The sequence below is a fragment of the Lycium barbarum genome, chromosome 1, assembly GCF_019175385.1.
Source record: "Lycium barbarum isolate Lr01 chromosome 1, ASM1917538v2, whole genome shotgun sequence".
In the NCBI taxonomy this organism is placed as follows: Eukaryota; Viridiplantae; Streptophyta; class Magnoliopsida; order Solanales; family Solanaceae; genus Lycium; species Lycium barbarum.
In genome coordinates this window covers 58,100,096-58,113,117 of record NC_083337.1, presented here as the reverse complement: position 1 = coordinate 58,113,117, position 13,022 = coordinate 58,100,096, and the positions used below count along the sequence as shown (strand labels likewise).

Here is a 13,022-nt window from a genome sequence, read left to right as displayed (position 1 = left end):
AGAGAGCATTCTAGAGGTTTCTAGAGAGAAGTATCGTGGAAATGAAATGAATTAATGAGCTTGGGTCACCTTTTTAATGACTTAAAATCTGATCCGAAATGAACAGTAGTTGAAGTGCACAATGGTCGTAAACCCAGTTTACGGGCTGTATTACGTGGTCGTATTTAAGCATAACAAAAACAGAAAGGTATGTTGGGGATCATGGTGATTTTGCGATCGCAGTTTACGGGTCGTATTTCAATTTACGGTCCGTATTCCAAGTCGTATTTAACCATTTGATCATTTGGCAGAAGGTTGAAGTTTTGTAAGTTGGAATACGACATGGTGGTTTATGGGCCGTATACTACTTTACGGTCCGTATTTCATTTTACGACCGACTGGGCCAAAGTGCAAATCTGCAACTTTCACGTCTTCAAAACCTATAATTAGTCATTGTGGAGCATAACCTTATCTCTTTTTCCCATTGCCTTTGAAATCTTACTTAGGGTCGTCAAACATCATTCCCTTCTGATTAAAGCACCATATACTCGTATTCTTCATTAGTCTATTCGTTGTACATTCACGGGGAAATTTGCGAGGTGTAACAACTTTTAACAACCTTTGCACGTTCTGTGTGATTGTTTTTAGGAAAAGGGGTGGATTATACCCGTGATAAAAACATCCTATTTATATATCATTTTTAAAATACTGGCATTTTTATATCTATTTTATCCTAAATTTTAATTAAGGGACAGGAACTTCCTTTCAAGTAAAAATCATTTCTCTTTACAATAAAAAGACTGGTCTGTTTGAAATTGTGGGCCTTCGCCCCAAAATATCGACTGGTTTGATAACAAAGGCACAGTGGGATTTTAAAGCAAAATGACCTGGTTTGAAAAAATATAAAACACTTGGATTGATTTAGCCAAGTAAATTCCTATTTCTAATTATCTTGAAATGTAGGCCTTTGATCAAGTTTATTTAACCACAAATTTATAGGAAAAAATCAGGTGAGCGTTCTTTGGTTTAAAAGAGATCCTCTCGTCATTTTTGTTTCAAAATACCAAGCAGAGTGGGTTTCAACCCAAAACAATTCAATGAATATACATTTTTTCTTGAGAAAAATTAGTGGGCTGCAGCCTGAAAATATCAAAGTTGTTTTGCAAAAACCCAGAAAAAGTGCCCTAAAAAAATACTTTGAGAAGTAAAGCCCCCTTCTTTGCCTAATCTATTCTTTCTCCAGATTTCTCACAGATTTGTTCGCCATTTTTTCTTATGTTTGAGAAAACCTTTTAGTTTATTATTTATTCAAACTGTAGCGACCATCTCCTATTTTTTTGAAATATTTTAAAATCAGTACGCGTTGCCAAAATTTTAAAAATCAGGTGCTAGAGTCAAAACTAAACGACATATGTACTGTTTTCCTAAGATGCCTAGTTCGTAATAAAAGGGCTCCAATAATTCTTGTGGGCTTACAAGAAATCAATAATACAAGAAGAAAATAATATGAAGCAATATGAATGGAAATGAATGAAATGGGGTGTACCAGCCCCAACCATTTTTACCCATGGTTGGGCCTTCGTATCATTTTAATCCATGATTGGGCCTTAAATTTATTAGCTTCCCTTTCCCCTTTTGGACTCAAAGACATTTGAAAGACATATTCCTTATTGGGCTTTTAGCCCAACAAGGTGGCTGGACCTCGACCCGAGTGGCCATGCAGTGGAGGAGGGGAGGGAAAAACAAAAGACCCCGGTTAGCTTATATATTTCTGTCCTTATCACACGTATAATATATATACATATATACAAAGTATGCTATTGTTCTACTAGTCCTACTTTATGTGTGAACGCACAACATATGGATACACAATATATCACACTTACCTAAAGGACCATATGAAGCACATGTGTTCTATGCTTTCAAACTCAAAACATCCCAAATTAGGTGGTGGAGAGTCAAGTCATCACCCCTTTTTATCCGAATGCCGCACAAGTTCCAAGAGGTTTCATGAACCTCCGGCATGGCTGGTCATCCGGGAAGGGTTCAAACTAGACCACCCTTTACCTAACATGGATCTCAAACCATAACCCAAGAGAACACAGCTTCACATGCACCACCACATGGCCTTAGAGCAAAAGGAAATATACCTAATATACATGTGTATATTGAATAACTATTATCCTAAGAGCATAACTGAGACCAGTGAGGAGAAAACATAACTAAGACATGAGACATGAGTAATTTGTATGAGCATAGCACAGTCCAAACTCAACTTATCCAAACAAATCACAACAAATTAATCACATATATCTCCCAACAACATGGGATTAGGCAGATGTGGTAAAGCATGTAAAAACTCAAAAGGGAATTCTCCTTTAAGCATAGTGTTATCCTAATAAATTCAACATACATAAGGTGTGCCTACAACTTTATAAACCTAGCTCCTAAATGACTCCTAATAGCTCATTGACACTTCAAATGAATACTTGATTGTCTTCAAGGTTACATATTCCAAATTCTAAGTGATCTTTCTCATGAGAAGCAAGAAAAGTATATAGGCGCATATCACAGTCTTAACAACTATAACTTAATCATAACCAAGCAAGCACAGCCTAGAATCTTCCATCAGTACACATTTTCACAGAACATAGTGCAAGTCCAATGCAACACTAGAGACCAAGCTGGAAACATTTGTAGAACCAACTGTCCAGGCCCCTTTTAAACCATTGAGTTTTATATAGGTTATATGAATCCTAACTCTAATCAGTCATCTTTATTTTAAATGGCATAAACAAGTAGGTAGGTAGCAGTCTCAAAATGCATATGTTCTTCATTTCTTAAAAAAAAAGTTCTGGCACTTCTCTTGACATTACCTTATTGGCAGGGAAATTTCAGTTGGCTTAAGAGTTGCACTTGACTATGACAGGATTCTTAACTTTTACCTTCCTTTTAAAAACTGACTAAGTTTCACAGATTTCCAACTTTACATGCACATGAGGGAAACAACTTCATTTTTTAACATATCTAGAATGACCCTAACTTTATCTATTACATGCTTCTTTGCATCAAGGTTCATGTGACTTAATTCAGAAAAAAACAAGATAGAAAGAAGGCATGGTCTGGAATTCAGAGAAATCATATATGTAAGAAGAAGGCCAAATATACCCCACTCCCTTAACCTACCCTGCTGCCATGATTACGATGGCACTATGGGCCTTATTACCCTTCAAGAATCAATTACTGAAGCTTAGGGTAAAAGGGGAAGAAACAAATTACTCTCAGAACAATGGGTTGTAATTACAAATTCACATAAGTCATACATAACATCCAAATTACAAGCCTGATTTGCTAAAGCTATTAGGTGCCACCAGATTCTTTTCACAAAGGATTCCTCCATTTTTATTTGTTGAGACAAGCAACATTCGAAACAAAAGAGACTTCTTTTCCAATTTTACTTACAATTCTCAACCAGCCTAAATATCCCCCTTAAGGCATGATGAGTCTGACACAATAGACAAAGCAGTCCAGTTTTAGATTTAGCAACTTCAATCAATGTGACAAGATGATCTCTAAGTGTAAAGGGTAAGAGGCTACCCCCCATAACTTGAGTGGGAGGCCATGACAACCTCTTATTTGGGAGAAATGGTACTATGGGTCAAGTAAATGATTGACCCTTTCTCAATTCTCTCCTAAGGTGTCTTTAAAATACCTTCCCTATCTAGTTAAGTGGCTTCCAGCCTTACATCATGCAGTCATATCTTTTTATTTCCTCTTTTTCGATCACAGATTAAATAACATTAGGTAGTTCACAAGTCAAACAACCAAATTGTTTCCCTTTTTTCATTCTTAAAGACCATTTACCCCTATTCCATTTCTTCACAATCCTCTTACCTAAATTGTCGTCATGAGACTTCCTTTCCATCTGTATTGTCACGACCCAACCCCGTAGGCCGTGACTAGTGCCCGATCTGGGCACCCGAACCCATCTATCAAATATTATCTCAAATTCTATCAACTCATTCTAGTATATGGCGGAAGCCGACAAGGCTTTATTTCAAATTTAGGTAATTTCCAGAAAAATTTCGGCAGAGTTTCCTTTGTTTTACGGACTATCCAATATACCCTGCACGCAGAAAATACCAACAAAATCCACACAGGGCTAACCAAGCAATATATAAACATATGCGGACCGGCCGCCTCGGCGTATAGGATCGCCCGAACAACATATGCGGACCGGCCGCCTCGGCGTATGGGATCGCCCAAACGACATGTACATACATCCATACAGAAAGACCCTAACCCACAAACATGTCCACAAACCTCTAAACAGACCGACAGAATCGTATGACGGGACAGGGCCCCGCCGTACCCATGAACGAATATATACAAATGCACTAATAAATATATATACCAAAAGTATAAGCTCCGGAAAGAGAGGAGCACTCCGAATAGCAGAAAGGGTGTCCTAAACAGGTGGATCACCAGGGTGTGCGTCTGTACCTGCGGGCATGAAACGCAGCCCCCGGAGAAGGGGGTCAGTACGAAATATGTACTGAGTATACAAAGCAGAAGGTACAGAAATAAATCTGAATAATAATCGAATCAGATATATAGAAAATAATACATATCAAAATGTTTATTTCCAAAGTATAAATTATGCATAGGGCACTGGAAAATGTGGTCGCCCGCCTGTCGATGGCGCCACAACACAGCATAACACCAGAAAGTTTCAAATCTCCGAATCCCCGTCACACATCACAACACAGCATAACGCCAAACACAGCATAACGCCAAACATAAGTGGAACCCGGCCCTCGAGCGAGGAGCACGGTGAACCATAATCACAGCATAACACCGGAATGTATCACAAAGCGCACGACAACAGAACCGGCCCGGGAACCGGTGAACGATATCACAGTAGGCACGAGCGGAGTAGTGAGGAATCATATGCATAAAATAATTATTATAAATCTGAAGGATAAGTAAAATAGTCATATTCGAAATCAGAATAAAAATTATCACTTTTTGTTTCAAAGTTGTCGAATTTCAAAAAGGGCGTCGCGGGACCCACGGACGAGTATAGACCCGAACTGAGCCCGCCTATTAAAAACATACTCATTTTATATCATACAAACTCCTACGAAAATTTCAAAGCAATCCGAGCTTTTCTGAGGAAATTATGGGCGTTTGAAGTCTTGGAATCGCTAAAGAATGAACTCTAAAACAAAAATCAGCTTTCATGTAATCTTTACAAATTATGGATTCCAAGAACATAAGGATCAAAGTTTTGCCATGACAAGGCAAGGATGCCAAAGAACAAATGCGATTCATAAACATGCTCGGATTGTGAGAATAGAGTTTCCTCGAGGCTTATATCATAGCCTATTTTAACTAAGGCATGCCGAAGAAGGAAGATTACTTTACATACCTCAAACGCTCTCCAATACGATCCAAACTCAAGCTAAATCCAACCTATGATTCGGGCTGCCCAAGGTCTACAAACAAGCCATAAAATGCCAAACATTAGCTAAAGACTTTTTGGGCATTAAATTCCAAATTCGCCCTTAATTCTACAGAAATTTGGGCAGCATTTCCCCTGTAAATAGGCTACCCCGAGAATTTGATTCGGCCATATCAACCAACAACAACAACCACAACTAACCTAACAACATCAACAACCAATCCGAAAGACAAAACAACAATAATAGCTTTCTTTTCCATTATTCAACAACTTACATAAATTCAATTCAACTACTTACGTTCAAGCCAAAATCGACGCTTATATATTCACATACTAACCCGAACCCATACTAACAATGTCCAAGGACATTCCAAACAAGTTACACAATATTTCCAGCAAATTTCAGGGAAATACAACAGCAGCCACACGACACCACATCATCCATTCATATGCAAGTAAATCACATTATTGTCTCTATAATTCTTACATCAACTCACAACAATTTTTTTACTCCAACTTTAACCATTAAATTCCTTCATTCTCATCACATAATCCATGATTACAACAACCAAAATATTAACTCAAATCAGTTCAGCAAATTTCAATTAAAACAGCCCCTACGCCATTCAACAACATTCCAACATTCGTACAATTCATGTTACCAAGTTACAACTATGTTTCAACATCAAGCTACATAATTTCGTGGCTTCAACCATGCTTCAATATCAAGATACATAATTTCATGATTTTCATTCATTTATACTCACCATAACACATTCAAACCATCCACAACACAAGCAAATTCGTCCTAAAACATATGGAAAAATAATCAACTCTTACCTTAGCAAGTTGCTCCTCAATTTGCTGAATTTAATGGCTTCAATTAAAGACCATTCTTGCTGCTCTCAAGGACCAATTCATGTTCCCAAAGACCTCCATTTGATTTACAACACCATGGAAAAATTAATTGGACCAAGCTTGGTGAACATGGATTTTTTTCACCATGGCCGTGAGCCCCCCTTCTCTATCTCTAGGTTTTTCTCTTTTCTTGTAATGTTGAAGATGATAAAATGAACACTTAAACATCAGATTTTTCCTTATATAGGCAGCCCCTAAGAGTGACAAGTGTCCCACTCCAGGCTTGAGCCAATTAAATTTGGTCACATGTCTTGGTGGGGCCCACTTAGTGCACTAGTGACTTGTTTAATGAATAATTAATTTTTAATCCCCACTTAATAATCTAATCATGGTAAATTAATCCCAACTTCCATTAATATTTTTACACCAAGTAAAATTTATAAACAATTCATTTCCCAATAGAGATCGGAAATAAAAGAAAAAATTCTATTTCGAGCCCGAAAATGATCCCATCTTTAACTTGAGTCGATTCTCTTGCGAATAGCTCGACATATAAAAATATGGGATATAACATGTATATTTCGGGATACAAAGTCGGTATTCTTGACCTTGATTTTATTTTGAGATATAAGTTATATATGAAATTGTTGGCATTGAACACTTAGGGAAAATTGGAACCACAATTCATAAAATTGGAATATAAAATGTGGTGCCAAAAATGTCATGGGGGCCGTGTGAATTAAAAAGGGGTCCCACACATTGTGTGACCAATTTTAATTGGTCCAACACATTGTGTGGACCCAAGGCAATGTGGATATTTTGTGAACCACTTAAAAGATGAAGACCAAGTCTTCATTCCTCATTTATTCACTTCATCACTTAGCACAAAACAAGAAAATAGAGAGTTCCCAACCCCCACTGTTTTCGGCCCAACCTTAGGAAAACCAAATCAAATTCTAGCTTCCCAAAAATTATTTCCTTTGTGTTAACCCACTATATTGAGGTCCCTAAGTAGCGTGGAAGAGTTGTTCGGGTCATCCAACCATTAGTTGTACCCATTTGCAAACCCTAACTATTTGGTGGATTGAAGAAGAAAGGTATGTTTTGCTCTTGTTTTTGTGTTGTGAACATTTATTCATGTTATGGTATGTTAATAGGGATGGAAATCATGAAATATAGTATGATTGGAAGTGGGTTGTGTGATGGGTGTTCTAGCCGTGTATATGGGTGTGACAAATGGAATTGATGAATTAATTCTATATTATGTTAGATTGGTATCGAGTGGGGAAAAGAATAAAAATCATCGATACATGTATATGTGTAGTGTAGCCGTGTTTATAGCCTCCAAATTGTAGCAAAGAAGGAATAAATCTCGCTTAGCATCGTAATGGTTATGGTGATGACTTGTAGGTTAGAAATGAGAATTTAATGTCCCAAATTGACATAGTAAGCGTTGCGGACTGATTTGGAGAACTTTGTGCATTGAATAAAATTTGTATATATAAGAATCATTAACATGTGTATGTGTGTGGCGCGGGCGAATGTGAGTTTTATAATGTGTCGAAGATCGTAATACTATCGCTTAGTATTTTAGTTATCGTCGAAACGAATTCTAGTTAGAAATAAGTGTTTAAGTGGCTCAAGATTGATGTTGAGAAATTGTGGGCTGTTTTGAGGCTAGTTGTGCGTTTGACGTAAATTGTATATTTTATGAAAATCATATCGTTATATTGTGGATTGTGGTACAAAACATGACTTGAAAATGAGGAATGGAAAAAGGGCACTGTTTTCGGCCAAACAGTGGAAACATTTTCGGGTCGTTGGAAATATTATGTGGATTGTTTAGAATGTCCTAGAATATTGTGGTAAAGACTCGGGTGGATAATTAAATGTGTGAGCGATGTGGTGGCTTGAATGTGAGCCGTTGAATTGAATATTTGGAAAGTTGTCGAATGATGAAAAAGAGAGCTATTAGTGTTATTTTGTCTTCCGAATTTATTATTGATGTTGTTAGGTTGGTTGTTGTTGTTGTTGTTGATTGATACGGCCGAGTTAAATTCTCGGGGTAGCCTATTTACAGGGGAAATGCTGCCCAAATTTCTGTAGAATTAAGGGCGAAATTGGAATTTAATGCCCAAAGAGTCTTTAGCTAATGTTTGACATTTTATGGCTTATTTTTAGATCGTGGGCAGCCCGAATCATAGTTTGGACTTAGCTTGAGTTGGATCATATTGGAGAGCGTTTGAGGTATGTAAGCAACCTTCCTTCTTTTGGCATGCCTTAGTTTCACATAGGCTAGATTAGAGCTTTAAGGGAATTCCAAATTCGAGATCTGAGCATGTTATGATCCATATATATATTCTTTGGCACTCTTATGTATGTTTTTATGAAATATGAACCATGATGTATTTGAAGTAATCGCTTTCCGAAATCCGCATAGAAAATGTTCACTTTAAGGAATTTTGTAATCTCTTAATGCCATATTTTTCGCATAGAGGCTCGGATCGCTCCAATAATTTTTATAGGAGTTTGCTTGATGTATAATGGGTATGTTTTTCATAGGCGGGCTCAGTTCGGGTCTATACTCGTCCGTGGGTCCCGCGACGCCCTTTATGTAAATTCGACAACTTTGAATCAAAAAGTGATAATTATTATTCCGATTTCGAATATGACTATTTTACTTATCCTTCGGATTTATAATAATGATTTTATGCATATGATTCCTCACTACTCCGCTCGTGCCTACTATGATATCGTTCGCCGGTTCCCGGGCCGGTTCTGTTGTCGTGCGCTTTGTGATACATTCCGGTGTTATGCTGTGATTATGGTTCACCGTGCTCCTTGCTCGAGGGCCGGGTTCCACTTATGTTTGGCGTTATGCTGTGTTTGGCGTTATGCTGTGTTGTGATGTGTGACGGGGATTCGGGGATTTGAAACTTTCTGGTGTTATGCTGTGTTGTGGCGCCATCGACAGGCGGGCGACCACATTTTCCTGTGCCCTATGCATAATTTTCTATATATCTGATTCGATTATTGTTCAGATTTATTTCTGTACCTTCTGCTTTGCATACTCAGTACATATTTCGTACTGACCCCCTTCTCCGGGGGCTGCGTTTCATGCCCGCAGGTACGGACGCACAGCCTGGTGATCCACCTGTTTAGGACACCCTTTCTGCTATTCGGAGTGCTCCTCTATTACCGGAGCTTATACTTTTGGTATATATATTTTTATTAGTGCATTTGTATATATTCGTTCATGGGTACGGCGGGGCCCTGTCCTGTCATATGATTTTGTCGGTCTGTTTAGAGGTCTGTGGACATGTTTGTGGGTTAGGGTCTTTCTGTATGGATGTATGTACATGTCGTTTGGGCGATCCCATACGCCGAGGCGGCCGGTCCGCATATGTTGTTTGGGCGATCCTATACGCCGAGGCGGCCGGTCCGCATATGTTTATATATTGCTTGGTTAGCCCTGTGTGGCTTTTGTTGGTATTTTCTGCGTGCAGGGTATATTGGATAGTCCGTAAAACAAAGGAAACTCTGCCGAAATTTTTCTGGAAATTACCTAAATTTGAAATAAAGCCTTGTCGGCTTCCGCCATATACTAGAATGAGTTAATAGAATTTGAGATAATATTTGATAGATGGGTTCGGGTGCCCAGATCGGGCACTAGTCACGGCCTACGGGGTTGGGTCGTGGCAAAAGTGGTATCAGAGCGGTTTGTCCTCGGAGTGTCCACAGATCGTGTCTAGTAGAGTCTTGTTTATCGGTGTGTTGTGCACCACATCTATAAACAGGAGGCTACAGGACATTTAGGATGTTGTCTTTTCTTCTGATCTTAGATCGTGCGATAGAACTGTGCTATTAGGATGATTCTGTTTTGATCTGTTGTTGTTTTTCTTTCAGTGATGCCTCCGAAAAAGGCGACGGCCGCCCAGAAGGTTTAAGGTTTAACTTTTACACGCTAAACTAAAAAATGAAATAAATTAATTTAAGGTTTAACTTTTACACGCGCAGCCAAGGGAAGAATGGATATGAGAGCCTTCGTGCTTGCAAATCAACAGACTCAGCCACACTCAAAGAAAAATAAGGCAAATGAGGATCAAATATTTCAACTAGAACCTAACTCTTTTTGTTTAGGTTTCTAAAATTATTTTTACTGGGAAGCCTTTTGAAAAAATCTATGGTTTTTCACTTCCTTTTTCTAAAACTCTACGTTTTACTCTTTTTCTTTACTATTTTTCCAGTTTTTGATTTTTTCTCCAAAAACCAGATCCTCCCATGTGCAAAGATTGGGGTTCTATTTATAGAACCCTGAAATTTAGAACAAAACCAACAAATACCGGTGTGAGACAAAATTTAACCATCAGACCAACGGTTCAGATCGACACAAGTGAATATACGGCCAAATCTGGCCCTCTTGGGTCGATCTGGCCTAATGAAAATGGACCAATCACAAAATACGATAAAAAGTAAATTTTAAAAGCAACAAACAAAGATGATTTCGACAAAAAAATTGGAAAATAATGATAAAGGGAAGAGTTTACCATTTTCAGGTAAAGAAAAGCATAAAAAACCGAGTAAACGTTGAACTTTCACCATTATAGGCATACACACACTGCGCATGTTAGCCCAGACCTGTACACGCGCCATTTTTGGCATGAGAGAGGTAAGGATTCGAGGGCGGCGGGTAGGGTTTGCTAAGAACGGTAAGAGAGAGAGAGAGAGAGAGAGAGAGAGAGAGAGAGAGAGAGAGAGGAGGAGGATGCGAGGTTGGGTAAAAAATGAAAAGAAAAAGAAGGGTACGGGTCTGATATTTTTTTATTAAGAGACTTTTGGGCCGGGTCACAGCCTGGTTGGGCTGGAGTTGGTCCAAATTTGTGACTTAATAAAATTGGGCCTCTTGTATACATCAAGTGTATGTATGCATATACCTTGTGTATATGTATATGTATATGTAGACATGATGTGTCACAACCCGTCTAGGGGCCGTGACGAGTACCCGATACTTGTACCGAGCACCCCTTGTCTATCGTTTTACCTTTACCTCTTAGCAAGCCATGTAAACAGAGCCATTGTTTTTTTGAACATTAACATTAGCGGCGTCATTCTGAACATAGACTAATAAACTTCGTTATCACTTATACATCAACATTAACATGCCAAAACACCATATATCTAACTGTACTTAACTGACTGTACATAACTGTCTACGAGCCTCTAGACGTAGTACACTTATACATAGAAAGGGCTGAGTACTGCCGTGCCCGAATATATATACACAAAATAGTACCAAGGAAGTGAGGCTCCGGAATAACTGGAGCACTGTCAACACTGCTGGTAGAGCTTCTAAGTATCAAATCCGTCTGTCTGTTGACCTGCGCGGCATGAAACGCAGCGTCCACAAGAAGGGACGTCAGTACGAATAGTGTACCGAGTATGTAAGGCATGAATAGTAGCATACGGAAAGTATAAAACAGAAATAACGACATAAGAGAATAATATCACATGTCCTGAGGTAGAAACATAACCTATATATATATATACCCTTGGCAGGTGCTATGCGTACTTAGCTTTCCTTTAAGAATCTTTCCTTGTTCATATACATATACATATAAAATAGGACATCTCATATTGCCGAGGCGTCGGCAGCCGATCCATTTAACCATAAATATACACATCCCGCGTCCGGGACGATATCATATCATGTAATGCCAACTGATCAGGTGGATATGCGTTCATAACGCTCTGCCCTTACCTCTATTTTCCCCGTATACACATGCATATATCATGTACATATATCAGCGTCTATAGCGCTCTAGCTCTTTTATCATATACATATACGTGTGTCATGTAGGTACATCAGCGTCTATAGCGCTCTAGCTCTTTCGTCATGTGCATGTTTTAAAAAAAATATATACACATATCTTACATACATTTACATGTCTTATATGCATTTACGTATCCTATATACATATGTCTCATAGGCATGCAGGAAAGCCCAAAGAAGAATCATGTAGTCATCGGAGTGACGTAAGGTCGGTGACCTCCAATTATGTTATAGAATACTCGTGATCGCTTTGTCTCACCTTGAAGGAACAAGTATTTTAAGGTGAGACTACCAACGGGGAATAATATTAAAGTAAACGTAGAATGCAATCGGGGCATCATAGATGACAGTTCATAGACTTTGAAATCTTTTAGAAAATAAAGTCATAGCTAGGAAATATAAATAAGATTCAAAAATTAGTTTATCATTTTCATGTTTTACATAAGATACTTAGCTTAGTTATCTTAGTCATAGAGTCGTTCCGGTAGTACGTATCATAGGCATATTCTCTTATCTAACATCATTGTTATCATTATCGTCATGGAAGTGACCTCGTTAGAGGAGTCACAGTACTTATCATTTGGTAACGAAATCGGGATAAAAGTTCCCTTTGGATTCACTTTAAGTAAGTCAAGCAAGACTGTAAGGAAAAATCCGAGAGTAGCGGGCCCACCTCGGGTCGGATGGGGTGACGTATATGATTTACATATATTACGTGTCATGTCATTACTTGTGAGGGTCCTAGGGTAATCGGGTCCCACTTATGCAAGTTCTAAGGGTTTAAGAGGTCTTTCCATCATTTGCACACTTTCTAGTTCAATTCTATTGAACAAAAAGTGGAAAACTTTGGATGCGGATTCCGGGGGCTAGGGTTATCCCCGAGGCTCGTAC

At 38.5% G+C, this 13,022-nt stretch overlaps 1 long non-coding RNA gene across 1 annotated transcript; it reads right to left on the bottom strand.

Annotated features, from left to right (window-relative positions):
* Window positions 1-4,201: 4,201 nt before the first annotated feature.
* Window positions 4,202-6,494, bottom strand: LOC132637996 (uncharacterized). The gene is made up of 3 exons (XR_009581587.1): window positions 6,284-6,494; window positions 5,411-5,477; window positions 4,202-4,482 (listed from the first exon to the last, which is right to left on the bottom strand). It is a non-coding gene; the product is annotated as an uncharacterized LOC132637996 (long non-coding RNA).
* Window positions 6,495-13,022: the final 6,528 nt, after the last annotated feature.